A 19,690-nucleotide genomic window follows, 5' to 3' on the forward strand; every position below is an offset into this window, starting at 1 on the left:
TGATTTACACACCTTGGCTCCGGTCCAGGCCCACTCCGATTCTCCAGGGCTGGTTTCTAACTCCAGCTTTGCTGCTCCCTCTCTCCTCCTCCTGCCTCCGCGACCAATTCTCTCATAGTCCAGGCACTGGAGAAAGAGCCACCAGTCCTAACTATGCAAAAGCTTCCACTCTTACCGCATCTGTAATCCGTGTGCACACCTATGTCCGCACGGCTGTCATTTAACTCAGGAACTCCCGCATAACTGTATTTAGTTCAGTATCATTAAAGGACTGCATGAATGTTCATTTGTCACCATGCTACCCTTCCCCAAATACCAGCTCTCCACGGAATTTACATATTTTCCACTTGCTAAAATAGAATCTGACTTCTAAACAGTGATGAAGTAAACGCGAAACAAAATGCAACGAAAATAACACATCTCTTTTGCAAGAAGCCTCCCTGACTACCAGACCTTTTTTTTTTAATACCACAGTGTTCTTTATTTTCACATATGCACATCATATATTGTAATATGAAATGGATATTGACTACAACTGAGGCGAATATCCACATGTATTGACCGCAGAGGTAAATATTGACTGAGACAAAGGTAAAATCGATGCTTACCTTGAGGGATAATAAATCTGGATATCTATTGAAATAAGAAGTCAATAGGAGCATTGTTACAAACACTCGTGGTGATTGTCGCTGGAGCACATTTGTACAGCAAGTGGTCAGTGGTGGTTTCTAGAAAACGAGACGCCGTGGTAGCAGTTCCCACAGGCCGCGCTGACTGCCTCTTTGCCATTTCACCCCTCTGTTTTGTCGCCAGCTAGCACTGGACTAGGTAAATAACCCCAGCCCATGCCACCCAATGAAACAGTTTGGCTTCCATCTTTAGAAAGCAGCTACTGAATTAGGAATTTACATTGGTTATTTCAGTCTGTTTTCCCCATAGCAAAAAAAAAAATATGGTTATTCCCATTTTATAGCTTGGTAAATGGAGGCTCCGAGCACAGGAGAAACTCATCTAAGATTACAGAGACGATAAAATGGTGGTGCCCTGAATTCAAAATCCCGTTTTCAGGTGTTCAATTTGGTGTCTTTCTACGACATCACCATCTCCTGATAAGAAGTGTAAAGCTGGGACTCCGGGTGATAGAGATAAATGTCAGAGAAAGATGAATGCAGAGATGGGAGGGGGTGAGGAAAGGTCTCTCTGCTGCAGACAGGCCTTCATAAAGTTACAGTAACAACCTCTTTGCGAAAGGGGCCAAAACACTTTTGCGTGACCCACTTCCCATTACTGCTGTCCATCGTTACCATTACAGCCAGATTGAGGTGCACTGTGGACGTGTGCCGGGTACTATGTAAAGTGTCTGACAGTCCCTACTTTGATGAGCTCTCATAGCACTATGAGGTCATGTAGGAGATACATGATCATCTATCCAATATCCATTCTCTGTTTCTCCCTTGATGGCCGAGCTCAATTTTGTTCAGCTTTCTCCCATCCACTGTATGACTAAAACTAGGCCGTGGATCTTCAATGGCCTAAACTCCCACTCATGGCAGGTCCAGATGGTTCACTGGAATCTGTTTAGACGTAGGCATTTGATGCAATTCTGTCCGACAAGATGTCAGGGTAAGTCTGTTGAGGGGCTTTGGAGAAAGGTCCCCTTGTTTCTGAGAAGGTGCCTTTGTCCTCTGGCATTATGCTCTCTGGCTGTGATGTGCAAAATCGCTGCAGTCGTCTTGAAAATGTGAGAGAGACTCCACCTGAGGTTGAAGCTGGTAGAGAATCTCAAAGAAGCAGAGCTAGGTCACCATGTGCCACCTCTTTGACCACCCTGCACCTGGACTTCAGATTTGGTGGGGTAACACCTTCCTATCCTATTGAAGCCACCGTGAGTCGAGTTTCCTGTTACATGCAGCCCACAGCATCGCAACTGATACAAAAGGTGGCGGCAGATCACATCCCTCCTTCTCACAGGGAGAAACTCCAGCTTAGGAATGTTAAATGTTACATGAGCCAACTAGTACTGTCTAATCCAGAGTCCGAGTTCTTAACCACTTCTCTGCAATCATTCCAGGCGTGCCTCCCACTTGAGGCTTATACTACGATCTAGTGGATATAAGGCCCTGCAAATGAAACCCGCCAGAACTGTCATCAATCCCCTCTAACTCCTTGTGACTCCTTTGTGTAAGTATCGTATAAGATGCACCCTGTCCTCAGAGGCCCTGGCTTCCAAAACTGTTTCACTAAGTTACACAACATTTCTCTCTGTCTTACCATACAAATCACAGAACTTTGTCATTTCTGCTCAACACCTAGTGCTGCAACTTATCAAAGAGCTGTAGCTCAACAAAACACTGTGTTCTATCAATTCTCCTTGTCCAGCCTATTCCCTGTCCTTGTCCTTCCCTCTTTCCCAACCTAGATAATCCTATTTATTCTTCAGTTAACAGCAAAAATGATAGTGCAGTTAAAGGGTGATTCCTTCACCCTTCTTGACCATCACTGCCATCTTGGATCTGTCTTCCATACCAGTAAACACCTAGATGTACCTCTTAGAAGAGTAGTCAACATGCTGGATGCCTTCACTAATCCTAGTATCTTCCAGGCATTGCTAGCTTTTCCCTATACTATGTGTTTCTCTCCTTAAAGACGTGAATTATACTTCATTTTATTTCTGTAACCCTAGGACCTATCACAATGCCTGAAACATAGGAAAAAGCTAAGAATTTGCTAATAATGATAGACTTCAGGTAGGATACGAGGTCACACAGAGGATGAAATCCTTTTGGAAAATGCCAATGAGTACCAACTCCTTGTGGGACGACCCTTTTCCCTAGACTTTTCCATCTTTTTTTTTAACTTTCCAGCTAGGAAGCAGCAGCATGGTTAATGCCCCATGTTTCTTATTCTACACAAAGAAGGGAGGGGGAGGTAAGCCAGCAGACAGGTTATTAAACGGTTAAACTAGGAAAAGCCAAAAGAAAGTAAAGAGTCACACACTGTAAGTTTCATTTTTTTACCCTCATTAAGTCTGTATTTTTATAGGAAATCAGGAAACTTTATCATCCAATTATTGGTTATCTTTATGCCATTACCAGAAACTCAAGCTTAAGCAACTACCTCTCTACTGTAGCTTCTCCAGTGTCCAGGGGCCCTAGTGATGGGCACATTGGGAGAGGCACCAAAGGGTCCATTCCATTGAGGGCCCAAAGAGAACAAAAATACACAGAAGATGAGGGGCTGGGGATCCGTTCTCTCTTCCTGAGCTGGGACACCCATCTTCTCCTGTCTTCAGACATCAGATCTCCAGCTTCTCGGGACTTCAGCTTCCAATTTACCCATGCACCATCCTCCCTCCCTCCCTCCCTCCCTCCCTCCCTCCCTCCCTCCCTCCCTCCCTCCCTCCTTCCCTCCCTTCCTTCCTTCCTTCCTTCCCTCCTCCTCTTGGTTTTGTTTCTCTGGAGAACCCTAATATAATTGATTGGGTCAAATGAAATGAATGTTTCAATATGGTGGTCATGTTCCCAGAAAGAGGCACTGCAGAGTGGCTACTAAACGGGACAGATAGGAGACAGATGAGGGAGTGGTTGCATCTTCCTGAGAAGGCCAAGGTACCCCTCCTCCACCACCACTATCACTGCACCACCAGAAACCTGTGCTTCTCCTAGGGGCCATTCCGCGTGTATCTCTTTCTTCCCAGCATCTTGCCCAGTGCCTGGTCCATGATAGGGGCTCCATCAATTGATGTTAAATGCATAAGAAATTAAAGTCATTAAGAGTACCCAGCACACCTCGGCAGGAAGGAACCCAGACAAGGACAGAATGGCCTCGCCTTCTCTGAACCTCCATGCCCTCATGTAGAAAAAAATGGATCAACTGGTCCTGCAAGGGGCTTTTGTAAGTTCCATGAGAGTCCAAGCAAGGTGGGTTTTGCTGCTGAGCAAGAGCTTCCTGGGAGCCCGTCTCACTGGGTACAGAGTAGCCCCATCCTGTCCCCCAGGATAGCGACTAAGCATTTCACCAGCGGCAGCCTCGGGAAATCAGGCTGCTAATTTAATGCAATGGCCTGAATCTTCATTATCTGTACCCAAAAACCATGAGTCAGGTCTCCTGTTTGCCAAATGTCACAACCTGTTCGAGCCTGGTGCTATTATCACCTGGAGAGTCTTTCAAGGACTTCAGCAGGAGCTTTAGAGCCACCCAGGGAAAACCTAGCCATTTGTCTCACCAATACGGGCCCTCCCTGCACCCATGCTGGCCAAGGCGGGCCAGCCTCAGCACAAGGGTAAACGCCACGGGGAATTACCAGCAGAACCGCAAGGGAAGCAGCCAGATACACTGAAAGTACTTGCAAGGTCCTATTAGTGTTTTAGCTCATTGCCACAACTACAAAAGAAGGGGTTAAATCCCCGGGAAAGGCTAATCATCTCCAAGAAAGAGGCCCGCTTGATTTACATAACCACAAATAAATATGCAGAAAAAGTATGTCACTTAAGAGACTTACTGTTTCTGACAGCAGTGAATTGGCATTCATTGGGACACTCGGCACATTTACCAGGGAAGAGCCCTGGCACAAGGGCGTGAAGCAGGTCTAGACCACATTAACCCACCAGGGCATGTTCGTCAACAGCTCCTCAAATACGAGGCCGCGGCCATGAGCAAGCACCGCTCTGTCTGGGCCACTTCACTCCTCTGCTCCCCGCGCCAGGGCCTCAGGAGGCCCGACGGCTTCCTCGCCAAAGAAAACGACATTGCTTCTGATCAACGTCTCTGTTTACGGTAAGCAGGGGAGGGCAGTGAGCTAGTCTCAGGATGCCAAGCGATCGCTTGTTTTCAGGATAATCAATAAGACACTTATCGTGAAAGATTCATGCAACTTTGGAATCAATTATGAATGGGATGATAAAACTCAGAGAGTCGCTGGATTTTTTTTTAGTACTTATCAGAGTTATGCTCCCTTTTGTTGGTTTCTCCGAAATGTTATACAAATTTTAAAAAGAATATTCCCTACACTATGCCATTATCAAGTAGCTGGATCATGGCACGATATAGTAGAGGTTTTCAACTTCAGATGCTGTAGATCTTGGGTTTAAAAAACGGGGGAAGGGACTCCCCATCGAGTGTATGAAGGGAGGCAATATCGTGTACAGTAGGAATGCATAGATTTTAGACCTAAAATCTGAAAGTCAGGCTCCATCAATTATAGATTGATGACCGTGGGCACATTACTTAACCTTCCAAAACCAGAATTCCCCTTTGTCAATTCATTGGCATCACCGTAGAGTTATGGTAAAGATGAAATGAGACTATGTAAATGAAAAGTTTAACACAATCCCAAATATGCAATGGCACTCAATAAATGTTAGTTATTCCTGATATTAAAATTCTGACTTGGTCTCCTTGAGCAAGTTCCTTAATCTTTCTGAGTCACCATTTTCTCATTCCTAAAATGGAAATAACAAGTATGCTGCAAGGCAGTTAGGGAGTTAAATGAGATAATGAGTAAAATAGCATCTAAACCTACAACTGGTACATGGGAGGTACTGAAAATGGCAAAACAATCATATGGGGAAAACTCACTGTTTTTCCTTTCCTCACACTCATAATACTTCTGATGCCAGATGTGTGGGGCTTTCCCACACTGACCCATTCTCTGACACGAGCAGTGGGAGTCCCACAACTCAACTCACTTCTGACACTAACCAGAGTTAGGGCAAACACCACAGGTTAACAGCTCAGTCTCACAGGAATGCCTCCAATGCAGATGCCAATCTCAAGTAGTGGGACCCCCAGGACACCCACAACTTCTGTCTGACTTGGCTACAAATCCAAGGTTCCCACGACCTCCTCCTCAGGTTCAATAATTTGCTAGAGTGGCTCATATAACCAAGGAAAACAGTTCACTTAGTCTTGCCATTTATTACAAAGGCTATCTTAAAGGACACAAATGAATAGCCAGATGAAGAGATACATAGGGTCAGATCTAGAAGGCTTCTGAGCACAGAAGCTTCTGTCCCTGTGGAGTTTAGGTGTGTCACACTGTCACACACACCGCCCCCCGGCCCAGGTTTGTGGATGTGATCAAACCTAAAAGTTCTCACAACACCATAATTTAGGGATTTTTGTGGAGGCTTCATAGGTATGATCGATTATTAACGCAATCTCCAGACCCCTTGGAGGACGGTAAGCTTTTAATCATGCTTGGTCTTTCTGGTGACCAGCTCCCACCCAGGAGTCTACCATCAGTCACCTCATTAGAACAAAAGATATCCTGATCCCCAGGAAATTACAAGGGTTTTAGGAGCTCTGTGTCAAGATCCATGATCAAGGACCAAATATTAGCAGGAGCCAGGGGCAGAGGCCAACATATATATATTCCTTATTATTTCACAAAAATGTTCAACTAGAAAAGCAAAATTAAAACAAGCAAAAAATCTAATCTTACCTTTTAATTTTACAAATAATGACACTGAGGCCTAGAAGCCTTATCTTGGCTCAAGTTACCGAAGCACTTATTTCATAGGTAGGCCTGGAATCAAACCTCTTGAGAGTAAGGAAGATCGGCAGTGTGGATGGGAGCACAGGACAATAGGAGATCCCAGAAGGTGAGCCGTAGGCGGCGCCACTGGGATCAGACCAGGCTGTGCAGTAACTGGCAACGTACACCTGCCTGGGGGCTACTGGGGAAGGGAGATGAGCTAGGCAGGAAAGGGCTGTGGTGTGAAGTGACTCTAAAGAGGGTGCTAGTTAAATGAAGGCATCGTGCTGGGACCACCATCGCAAAGAAGAGAAAGAATGCAGAAAACAGGGAGCCTGGGGAGCCGGGGCTTGTCTTGACTTAATGCCAAGCACCCCTGGTCAGTGGAGACCAGCTGAGGGCCCATCAGTGGATGCAGTTTTGAGCAGCTGATCAAACACTGTATGAGTAAACCCCATAACTAAGAGGCTGGTCCGCAAAGAGACAGAAGGCTAAGGAACTCCCAGTTTCCTGGCTGACAGTTGTGGCAACGGTCTCCATTCAGTTTAGGATCTTACCACAGAAAGAACAGCTGCCAAGGCCTGGTCTCCTCTTGGCCCTAAATAGACCAGCATTTGGCCTGAGCTTGCAGATGACTTTTTATGGGCCACACCATTTAAGCTGTCCCTGTGGTCAGAAATAGCCCGGGGGTGGTCAGAACCACAACATTATAAACCTGATGCTATAATTAGTTCACATGGACATGACTGGAGAGTGTCTTTTTTGGTTCAGTTTTGAGTAATGGATCCATAACTGCCTGTGAACAGGTCTCAGCAGAACCTGGGAGTAGGCCAAGTGGTCATCTCAGCCTTCCTCCACCACCACCATCCGGCCCTCAGGCACCTGGGCTGCTGGAGAGACCTACTTTGTGTTTTGACTGAGGCAGGAGGAAAACCCTCTCGGAGAATGGAAAATTCTCTCAAATAATATCTTTTGAGGTATTGTTTGCATGCACTAAAGGGCACAAAAGTTAAGTATGCAGCTGATGAACTTTTACATGTGTACACATCCATGGAATCATATCACCAGATCAATATACAGAACACTGCCCAGCACCTGGAAGGCGCCCTCTTGCCCCTTCAAGATCACTGTCCCTCAGACAGGTAACTGCTTTTCTGACTTCATTCACATGGAGAAGTCTTGGCTGCTTTTGACCTTGACATAAATGGAATCATGGCATGGACTCCTTCTTTCAGTCAACAGTATGCCTCACTCTCACACTTTACAACATATATATATATATATATATATATATATATATATATATATATATATATATCACCTCCGCTCACTTGTCTTGGGCTCCCATTGTGTGCTAGGCTCAGAGCAATCCTCATGTTTAAACCTCACTGCAAACTTGGCAGATGGGAATTTTTAGTCCAGTTTTACTGATGAGGAAATGTGAGCATCGAGGGATTAAGGGACAGGGTGTAAAATCCCAAGGCTGGAAATCAGCATATCGGGCTCATGGGTTCTAGTGTTTGGACTCCAAAATCCATATTTTCTACTCTTGGCCAGTTTGCTTTTGACTCTTGACTCTGAGGTTGGGAATAATTCATGTAAAGCCCTTTTCACAGTGCCTGACATGCTGTACATGGCAATCAAAATTAGCTGTGGAGATGATGAAGGTAAAGGGTTAATGATTATGCAGGGCATCATATCAATGCTGGGGAAGCAGAAAGGACAGAGACACGCATGGTCCTGGGCCTCATGGATCTTACCGCCTGGTCTGAAGGACATATCATAGACTCATAAATAGCTCCATAATGACGAATTTGGGCTGTGTAGGGAAGGGACAGATTGCTTTGGGCCACCGTGCACGGCAAGGCTTAGACAACACTCCTGAAATGACACTTTTCCCCTTGAACTGCTGGAGAACGAGAAGGCCGCAGACCTTCAGCAATGTCATGTAACAGTTCTCGAAGGCGCCTACAATATTCCCCCAGTAGGTATGCAACACTAACCAGCTTTGCTCTAATAAAGCTCTTCACCTGAGAGGCTCAATTACATCTGCAGTGGACTCTTCAGAAAGAGCATTTAAAAGGCAGCTTTGCCCTTGACTCTTGATTCTGTGTGTCAAAAGCACTTAACTCAAAAACCTCTGGATTACCAACACCAATCAAGGCATCTGCTCCCAGGCCAGACCACCCCCTGCCTGATGCTCTGACACCGAAGGCACTTGTATTATCATTGTATTATCATTGAGTCACTTGCGCCCTGGGAAGATGAGCTTGGGGCCCTGATATTTCCAGACCTCCTTTCAAGGAATTGCTGCCAAGTACCTCTTCCCAGGAAACCTGCAATCCATATTCCATTTTATGACCTGAGATTCTGCTTCAGAAAAAACACACACAACTCCTCTTAATGGATTTGCTGTGATTCTACGTCCCTTTGAAGATGCAAGAAGGGCATCTCTTCTTACACTGGCTAGGCTAGGGTCTGTAGTGGGTGCACAGAGCACATTTGAATATTATCTGAATGACTCCTGATGTGCCAAAATGTCCTTTGGAGCTGCCTCGGGAGGACCAAAAGAGCCAGTTGTGGCTCTAGCACCAGCTCAGCCTCATTCCTTTGGTTGAGCCACCAGATAAATAAGGCACCTGCCTGGGTTTATAGAGCAGGTTATTACAGAACATGGATCTTTAAACACTTCACATGACAAGATGCTCCCACTAAGAGACTTGCAAAGACAAAGACGTCAAAGAACAAAAGATTCCCATCTTCTTCAAGACCTTGGTCAGTGAGGGGAAGGGAGACATTCACCAGCACTGTGGGAATCCCTGTTTGTTTTGTCTAAAGTTGAAACTGAGTAGGTTAACTGTGTACTGGACGGCATGCACTGAACTTCTGGCTTAAGGCTGTGAGATGTCAACGGCCAAGTTCTTCTTTTCACTATCTCCATGTCCTCAGAACTAGCAGAGCTCCAACTCACAGTAGGCTCACATTCAACAGCAATGGAATGGCCTCTCATAACTCCCCTCCCAAGTAATAGGTTACCAGGATACTGTGCAATAAGGGAAGAGAGAAGGATCCTTGGATGGAAGTGGCTGGGAGCCACAGTTCAGCTCAATTTGGTGAACTTCTCTCTAATAACTGTAACTTGGCATAGTAACAAATCTACTGTTAAGCTGGGCTCCTTAGTCATCTGCTAGAAAGGATATATCAGGCTAAGGTTTAACTAATCAACAACCAATGAACCAATGACATTTTTGTGAAGCTGCCATTGGTCAAAAAAGAATTAGAAATGTTAGGATCACACCTAGTTTTTCATAAAATTAAATGTATCCAAATTTTTATACTGTCCTTACACACCAAAAGACACTATTGGCAAGCCCATCCACTATCAGCTCATGAAGGATATGTATTTTTGGCAAAATAAATCTCAAAGGTAAGCAAACATTAATACTTCCTATTTATAAAAAATATCCTTCGATGCCACAGTTTCATCTACATTAATATAATTAACTTTTTGTTTTATCTACATCCAACAGTCACCACAGATGACAAGCATAACATAACCCAATGGCAATTGCTATCAAAAGTATAGATCTTACTTTATTTTTACCTTCGTCTGACATACTTTAGCCGTATATTGACCACTTAGGAACATTCTTCTGGCCGTAAATCCAATCAATAATTCACCCGTGCAGAACATATAACTACATTTTCTGCTCATACAAACCCATTGATAATGAGTGCTGATTATAGAGCAGAGAAACCAAAGGTGTTCAGGTGCTGAGCGCTCCCTCTCAGAGGACTAACCTGAAAATGCTCCTTGTCTTGCCTACAAATGAAATATTTAAAACAATGTTTTGATGCCCCGAGTTATACCTGACATATTTGTCGATTTTCACAGACGCCGGGAGTGATTAGATTTGGGGGTCAGTTACTTTAAGGTCATCTGAAGACCACACATTTTAATTTCAAATAGAGGGTGACAAACCTGATAAGCAAAACTTTATAAAATAAAAGGATATGAAATCAACTTACTCTGCTAGTTGGTATGGGGAAAACTTTCGTATTAAGTCCTGTCGCCTAAAGGAAGGGGACCTGGTGTTACAAGAGATAATTTTCCTGACAAATAACCTTGATAAGTTAAGGCACCCAGAAAACGTACTGTAATAAACTACTGTAAACCATAGGTAGTATTTATTCTCAGTGAGGAGGGAAGCAGAGGGCAAGGGGACTTCGGTTTCATTCCAGAAATTTATTTGTAAAGAACACATTCTTAGGGGTTCACAATAAATCTACAAAAATCTTTACAATGAATGTGTGAGATAGTGAGACTAGCAGGCGGTCACAACTGCAAAGGGTTAAACTATAAAGACAATGGAATGGCCTAGAAGTGCTTTAAAACTCAATTAAAATAAAACCAGCCCCTGTTAGTTTTACCAATCCAGATTTAAGACTCATTCTGCATTATCTATGCATATGAAAAAGGGTACAGCAAGTGAATTTTGAATTATGCTAACCCATTTTCTCAGCTATAGAAAACGCTGGCTTCCAGCCCAATGAACACAATAGCCACATGCTCAAGACCCTTAATTATCTAATTAATGTAGTGTCATTTTAGCAATTAGTTCAAATGACCATATGTAACTTTTTTCTTTATAAGATCAAAATTGTAAATGTTTTTAAAATACTTGTGATACCATGCCATTTCCTGTGCATTAAGGGGTATACAACAGCAGTTAAAACAGAAAATGACTAAGAAAGCTTTTAAATAATAATAATTGTTTTTAAAAAAACCACCAAACCGGCTCTAATATGGGCAATAGCTGATTTCCATATGATTAAACTCATGTGATAGCTTGACAGACATCCTTTAGATATCTCCTAAACTAGACTTACCACCAGGAATTACCCTGGGAGTGGGCAGATATTAACTAAAGGAAAATATAAGGCATGCTTGGGATGAGAGGTGTTAGGAATTCATTTTAATGAAGGCCCTAATAAATGACATTATAAAATGAATAATAATTAGAAAACTCTTCACAGAACATTTCTCTTCCTCCACATTTTCTCCCTACTGCCACCGTGGAGCTGAATTTTAACTTCAAATTCTTCACGTACTCTGCAAACCAGATAGTGTCGCAAGTTGCTCCTCTAAGTCACTGATACCAAAGCTTTCAGGTTATAAAGCTAATGTTGTAGAAAAGCGTACTCAAGCAAAAGAAATTATTTCTGTGCTATTTGTTCGGTCCTTTCATTTGGCAGTCTGTCTGTGATAGGATCACTGGCCAACACCTTTGGACGTTTGTCAAGGATCCCTCGTTTCTGATGGGCCAACCCAGTTCCAAGGAGGTGTTATTTATTTGGGACCACAGAGATAATCAATTTGTAATTGGTGCTCAGCCTTGATTGAAATCCCCTGTTGGCAAAGAAAACAGCAAATACGGCCCTTGCTTTTTTTTCTTAATGCTCACCCAAGGATATGTTGTGGGTTTTTTATTTTTATTCTTATAGAGAGAAACAGGATCTAAACCTGAAACCTAGGTATGTGCCCTGGCCTGGAATCGAACCCGAAACCTTTTGGTGTACAGGACGATGCTCTAACCCACTGAGCCACCGGGCCAGGGAACGGCCCCTGCTGTAAAGGGCTTGCGGCGTGATGGAGGAAGCCAGCACCCGCGGGCACGCGAGCGGGAGCGCAGAGGTCTTGCTCGCCACTACTGTGCCTTAAACACTGTGCGTTATTTAGAAGATTCCTTCCCAAAGCCCTGGAGTTTTAACATTTTGAACTGAAGTTTATGGTTCGGAGTGAAATGGCGATGCTTTCCTTGGGTCTCCGGGAGTCTTCAAGGCAGGCTAACTCAATTAAAGGGAACATATTTTTCAAGCACTGTTATGGTCCAGATATCACTGTGAGGGGTTTAAAGATATTATTGACTTATTTCATCTCTCACAGCTACCTTACAAGGTATTTGTTTTCTGAAAAGGTGGAAACTCAAATATTTTCCAGTCTGTTTCTCCATCTGTGGCAGAGACAGAGGATCTCCCAGACCCCATCAACTCGTATTCTGCATGTGACGCCTTAGGGATTGCCTGGGTGGGCTCCTCTTCTAAATTGAATTCCAGCTGCACGTCCCCATCATTGCCCATCACTGCACATCACCTGCGGCCCTGCTCCCATGCCAGCCTCCTTGGCTGCTGCTTCCTACGCCCTGGTTTATATTTGATTGAGAGTAAATATCTGCACTGCTCTGAGGACCCCACATGCTTCCCTTCCTCTGATAGTTCTGCCTGGGGTGGCGGTGGGGGGGCCCTTCCTTCCTTTGCCCGCCTGGTGAGCTCCGTTCACCCTTCGTCTTAGCTGCCTTCATATCACCTCGCCTTCGGAGCCCGCTCTGCCTCCCTCTCCTACGGCTTAGTCTATGTCGTCCATAACTTGAACACATTTCTGTCACACTCGGTTGCAATTTACTTAAGTATCTATCTCCTTGACTTAGCTAGGAGTTTCTTAAGAACAGAGCAAAACCTGGCCTTTATCCCTAGTGCTTAAAAAAGTAACATCCACAAAGCAGGAGCTTCATAATTATTGCTGAATCATTAAATGGATTTTTAACAGCTCCAGAAAGTAGAAACAGAAAGAAAAACAGAACTGGGGATGAGAGAGTGAACATGATGGAGTGACTGACAACATGAAAGAAGAAAGAAAAAAATCCAAAAAGGGGGGGCGGGGAAATGCGGTAGAGGTGTGATGTAACCTTATCATTGTTCTTACTTCTTTTGTGCTCTAGGTTTCTCAAAAGGAAGACATGTCATAATATTAACAACCAGCAAAGCTATAACAGCATTAGAAATGATACTCATTTGTAAGGATGTACCCTCACCATTAAACCAGTTCCCAAACAAGCATTCTGCAGCAGATCAAACAAGATGTAGGTGTCAGAGACACAATTCTGAAAGCCACACAGAAAACCAGGCTTTCGGAAAACCACGCGGTTGCATTCATTTTCATTTACTTGCAATGTTGACGTATAATATTGATCTTTTTGCAAATGACCCATAGCTGGAAATGAATTTCTTTCACACAGTTCTTAACAACTACGTAACTATCTATCCATCCATCCATCTTAACTATACTTTTGTATCTGATGTATATATACACCTTACCACTGAATGGCCAGAGACTAATCCAAAGATGTAAGATTATTTTTAATCATTGAAAAGGAAGAAAAGAAAAAAGAAAAAAAAAAAGCATGAGCAATAGCTTAATTTTCTTGTGTCTAAGTACTTTAATATAGGCAAAATTATGTATGCCTAAAATATTATAAAGTTTCTATAAGAACAAACATTCCATATGGTTTTTTCCTTCCAAATCTATGCCCAATGACAAACGTTCTTGTGAAAATATTAATTAACAAATCCCGGTTGTTTGAAAGAACTGTTGCTATGAGGGCACAAATGCTAGAGAGCAAAAACTGTATGTGAATACATTCCATCTAAGTAAGGTCCTGACACTGAATTACCAATGGCACAGGCCCACACGAGGTCACCTGTGCATGTGCTAAGTTATAAGTTATACCACTGGCATTCCCTAGCAACAGATTCTTCACGAAGCGGCAGCTTCCACAGGACTGCTAGGATGCTGCAGTCAAAGGGAGTGCCAGCACACGGCGCGCGGGCTCGAGGGACTGCGGAGTTATCCGCGATGTCTTCGTGGAGGCACAAAGAATGAACACAGGTACAGCCACCAGCCCACTTAAATGATTTCGTGACCGAAGCCCAGAAAGGTTAAGTAAATCGTCCAAGGTCACAACGTTGGGAAGTGGAAGAATGTGTAGTTGAACTCTAGCTGGTCTGGCTCCAAAGTGGAGAAGTTCCTTCTTGGTGAAGTCGATGTCGGAAGAAAGGGGAGCCAGCTAAACAATGAGCCGGGGGTCAGGGCACCCTTACTCCTGGAGGCAGGGCTGGAAGAGTGCTGGAGGTTAAAAGCTGAAGAAAGCGGAAATCTCAACATGCCTTTACAGTCTGAGAAAGATATAAAAACATTTGCCTTTCATTTTATAAAAATATAATGTACAGTTAAAATATAATGATATATAAACCATATATATGTAGATAGATACATAGATGGGTGGATTGTAGATGGATGGATGGATAGATAGACAGATATCCAATAAAGCCAAAAGACTAAATAGAAAGCCTATTGAGCAAAAATTCACTTCCTATCCTCCCACCTCCTTGGAGGGTATAAACCTCCCCAGCTGTAGCTGGGCTCAGCCAGATAACTGGCTTTGGCCAGTGAAATGTGTGTAAAAGTGATGGGCTGGCTGCATCTGAATGGAGCCCCTCTGGGGCACTGGAAGCTACTGATTTCCACCGTGGGGGGGACGCGCCCTAACGCACCACGTTCACCTGAGCTCCAAAATGTGACCGGTGAAGCAAGAGCAGCGCAGGCAACCTGCCATCAGATCGGTCTGCACGGGGGTGGGTTGTTACGCAGCAACTGCGCGGGGTGGAAATGGGATGGAAAAAACAACGGTCAAACCACAAGAGAATGAGCTGCTGGGAGCCTGTGCAGAGCGGCACAGACGGGCAGAGCCTGCATGGGTGCTTGAGAAAGCACCCCAGGATGCCCAAGCCGGCAGGCCCGTGTGGCTCCCGACCTCACGGCTGCGCAGCTTCGCCATGCGCACGTAAAGGGGCTCAAGTGGAGCGACATCGGCCTCATGCAGAAGGGAGGGTACTGGGCCCCTTTCAAGCCCAGTGGCTCCAAGCAAGGAAAACGTACAGAAAGAATGAGCAGAAATCACGAAGCACTTCGACTGCTGGGCGTGCATTTCGGACAAAAGAAAGAAAACTGGACATTTCGTGGGTTCTGGAAAACCATGGAAGCATTATTTGTTGCAGAAAAGGTTGGTGAAACACAGAAGCATTCGAATGGGGGCCATTTAAAAGGTTCCTCAAGATTACGGCGATTACCTCTTCCCTTTCAAATGCAGAGTATATTGAAGTTTCTTTTAAAAATTCATACAGGAGAATCAGTCTCTGCAGCTGTAAGAGGGAAACTGTCAGACAACATTCCCAATTCAATATTATATTGTGCTTCAAGAAAAGATTTCCATATATTCTAGATTAAAAAAGCCTCATAAATAAATGATAATCCAGTGCATGCTGTGAAAAATGAAAAAAATAATTTTGTGTTTGCATTTTACTCCACCGAGTAAAATTTAATCTCTCTTTTAATATAGCATGTTTTATATACAGAGGTAAAAAGATGTAACCTTATGAAAATTGATTTTTTTACATGTTTAAAAATGTCCCTTGCGGTACTTATCTAGGCATTTTCCATCTGGGAGTACAGAGAGGCATCGCACGTTGAAAACTTCACCATGTGGGGTTAAAAGTAAATGCAGTTATTGTGGTTTGATTTAATGAACATTTTCTTTGCAGTGTGAAAAACAATCAGGACCAGACAGTGGTTTCATCGGTGTGCTGTCCGTCATTCAGGTTACGCTTTCAGAAGGGCATCAAGATCTGTAACGGTGGCAAGCACTTGGTAGGCGCTTACTAAATATTTGTCAAAAGCAGGACTTAAGGGAAGCAACGGAGACAATCAGCGGCCCCAGTCCGAAGCTGATGCCACAGGCTATTAGGATGGGGTGAAATCAGACCACCTGGGTCTTCTTGCAGAAATGTTCTTGGTTTTCTGAGCATCTCTCAGTGGCTCTATAAGTATAGGATTGACCCCGTGCCCTCTGGACAGCTGACACTGACGACAAGCTCACAGTCTACTGCCTTCTAAACAAGTATGTCCTAAACCCCTATTAAGACCAGTATTTGAGAGACCCTATCTTCAAGGGTCTAACAGCTCTTATTTGAAAAGAAAACAAACAAGCAAACACCAGTTTTGAGGACTGCCAGGACCCCCTCCCCTCCAGGGGTGCACCTAGTCTCTGTTGACATCTTGCCTGAGGAAAACATGGGAAGTGATATTGCCCCCTGTGACTCTAATTTCTCCAATACGCCAGTCTGTACCATCAGATGCATCTACCTAAAATTCTGTCTTTCCCATGCCTCTCCTCTGTTCAAAAACACAAAATAAGAGGTCATGCTTCCCCAGGTGTAGGGTGGGGTGGGGTGGAAAGGTAGTCATCCTATTTATCATTATTTAAAATATACATAAATTACTTATGTGAACTCTTGTGATGTATGCAGACTGCATAATATTGAAAATTAAAAAATGCTCTGGCATCTTAAGACTGATGGCTCTTTTGTTTTTTCTCATTTTGTGTTTTTCACTCGCTTTTCTTTATAGTTTGAGCACATATCCTATCTTCAAGTGATTTGTTTAGTTCTGTCTATATTTTGAACTTTATATAAGTTAAATCATACTGTGTATAGTCTTTGTGTAACTGCTTTTTAAATTTCACATTATGTTTTCGAGGTTCTTCTATATTGATTCGGGTTGTGGTAATTCATTTATTTTTAGTGTTTGTAGTACTCCACTAAATGAATATAGCCTCATTTATTTTCCCCCCTTTAATACGGATGCCCTTTAAGAAGTGTTGAGTTTCTTGGCTCCCAAATCTGTTATGACCTTGGACAAGTCATTTACCTTTCTAAGCCCTAACAGATACACAGAGAGCTATATAACTGACACAATCAAACACACACACACACACTCACAGACAAAGGAAACATTACCTATGTTCCTAGCACTTAGAAGCTGCACTGCCCCTTTCTCCCTTGCTGAGAGCACAGAAATGTACATTTCTCTTCTACTTTGAATACATACAGCTTTCCCAACCCACTTAAACCCAAGGAATGGATCAATATCTCATAGACCTCAAGTCTAAATTTAAAAGTCACAGGACACATGAACAAGCCCTCTGGTCAGTGCTATCTCTTCAGCCGTGCATAATGCTTGTCTGGACAGGGCACCCTTACACATTTGGTTCCTTCTGCCCGGAACACTTTCCCTCTGGCTCTTTCCATTGCTGGCTCCTTCTCACCTGTGAGGCCTCAACATAGTCTCACCTGGCCATGGCTTCTGGAGCACCCCTCCCTGACCTTCCTTCCTGGCACAGTGCCACGTTTGCCTGCTAAGCAACTCGTGTCACTATTGGAATATATTTTACCCAGTCATTCACTTGTTTCTTGCCAGGTTCTCTCACTGGAAGGAGAATCCTGTGAGGGAGGCCAACTTTGGTTGGTCTGGAGATTCACCTGTGTGTCCTTAGCACTGGGCATCTCATAGGAGGGTGGTAAATAGATAATTGATGCATTATTTCATCTACCACTGTTTCAAAAGGGACTTCGTGGAAGAACTGGAGATTTATATGTGAGTTTATATGTAAATAAAATACCCAGCTCTTTCTCTGCACCGAGGCTTGCATGCACAGGTCAGTGTCTAGCAAGGCAAACTGGGCCATGGGTCTTTCCTTCCCCTTCAGTGTAAGCCTCCGATATAAAAGTCATATGAAAAGGAGTCAACAAAAGAATGCATTTTCTTTATCTTTAATCCACCTGATTGTTTTAGAGTTTCAATCTCACCAATAACCATCCCGTGGCAAGCTCTTAAGGATGGAAACCATCTCTTCTCATATTTGAAATTCAAAGAGGAAGCTCAGAGAGCACCACGCGACCAGAGGCATGGATATTTATGGCCGAGGAAGATGCTGGGCTAGAAGCAGCCGCCTGTCGATGAGGTCACATCATATTACGAATATGGTTTATTACCAGCTCCCAAAGACATGCCCTCTCTTTGGTCAATAAGAAACGGATAAAAGGTTCAAGATAAGGAAGAGGCACTTTATAAATGAAAACGTTCGCTAATGAAATTAGTATCGTTATTGCAGGAAGTGCTAATTTTCCTCCTCACTGAGAGTTTAATAAAAATGTTATGTCTACTCTATAACTGTGATTAATCAGGGTGGTATTGAGAAGTGCAGAGATCCTTTTTCGACAAGGCAATTTTCAAAATCTGAAAAGGTGCAAATTTCATGCAAATTGCTTCGTAATCATATATATACAAAACGGAGCTGACAAAATTGCAGTTAGGAAAGGAATCATTAACATTTAACTTTTTTAATTCTTCTTTCCAACTGCTCCCTGAAAGGTCTATTGCAAATGAGAAGGTATGACCCAGTGAAAAGCATATGGGTGCATGTCAACAAAATGGTAGCGTTAAACTCGAACTTGGATGTCGAGTTTGACCAGCAACAAGAAGTAGGAGGCTTTATAAAGGAACTATTGCTTTAATGCAATGAAAATGCTCCCACTTGTTTTAATCACAATAGAGAGAGACAGCGAAGCATGTTTCTATTTCTGACTCTTCTCAGTGGGAAACAGTACATGTCTGCTAAAGAGAGTCACATTCTGCTCACATGATTCCTTTTGAAAAGGTCCCAAGGCCTCTTGTAATTTAAAAAAAAAAAACAGTTTGCAGACCTGAAGCCTCCTCACACAGATGAAGCAGCCTATTTGGTGACCCGCCTCACTGGGATGGCTTATCTGGGACATGCTCCCCTCCCCATAATGAAGGAGCCTGAGAGGCTGACACCAGAGGCCTCCAGCCTCACTGTGCTTGGAATCCGCAACAGCACTATCTGGGTAAATCCAAAGCACGTTACTCATCTGTTTACATGGCTAAAGGGGGGATAATAAGACCTCAAGTGTAAATACAACAGCGTTGAGATTATCAGACGCCTTGACTGATGGCCCTTAAAACTTGTAAGACACAAGCAGAAAACAAAGCTAAATATCCTGGCAGACACCAGTATGAATAGTGTGACATGTAACTAACAGCCAGCTGTTTCTGGAGTTTTAGGAGTCGAAAGCCTTTTCTTATGTTTTAATATATAACTTAGAAAGCAGTGGTTAGCAATTTCTGGGCAATAACTCACAGCGATTCTAAATGGTCTAAGTATCGCCACGGCTCCTTGCATTGGGCGGGTTTTTTTTTTTTCTTTCTTTCAAGCAGGCATTCGGAGGGACAATGTAATGATAAGTAGGACGCATTTTCCTCCCTCGTCTTCACCCCATACCTCATACATTTTCTAAAATTATGGCCCTACTCAAGGCAGTTATTATGCACAGTCAATGTTCTTCAAAGGAGTTTTTCAGAGGATGGTTTTTGGTTAAAGTGGCATATTTTAGAACCATCTGGTCACATGCATTAATGCATACTTTCAAATCCCGCATGGATTTTTACGACGAGGTTCTTCT

This window comes from Miniopterus natalensis, chromosome 18, assembly GCF_054644295.1.
Source record: "Miniopterus natalensis isolate mMinNat1 chromosome 18, mMinNat1.hap1, whole genome shotgun sequence".
NCBI classification, from domain to species: Eukaryota; Metazoa; Chordata; class Mammalia; order Chiroptera; family Miniopteridae; genus Miniopterus; species Miniopterus natalensis.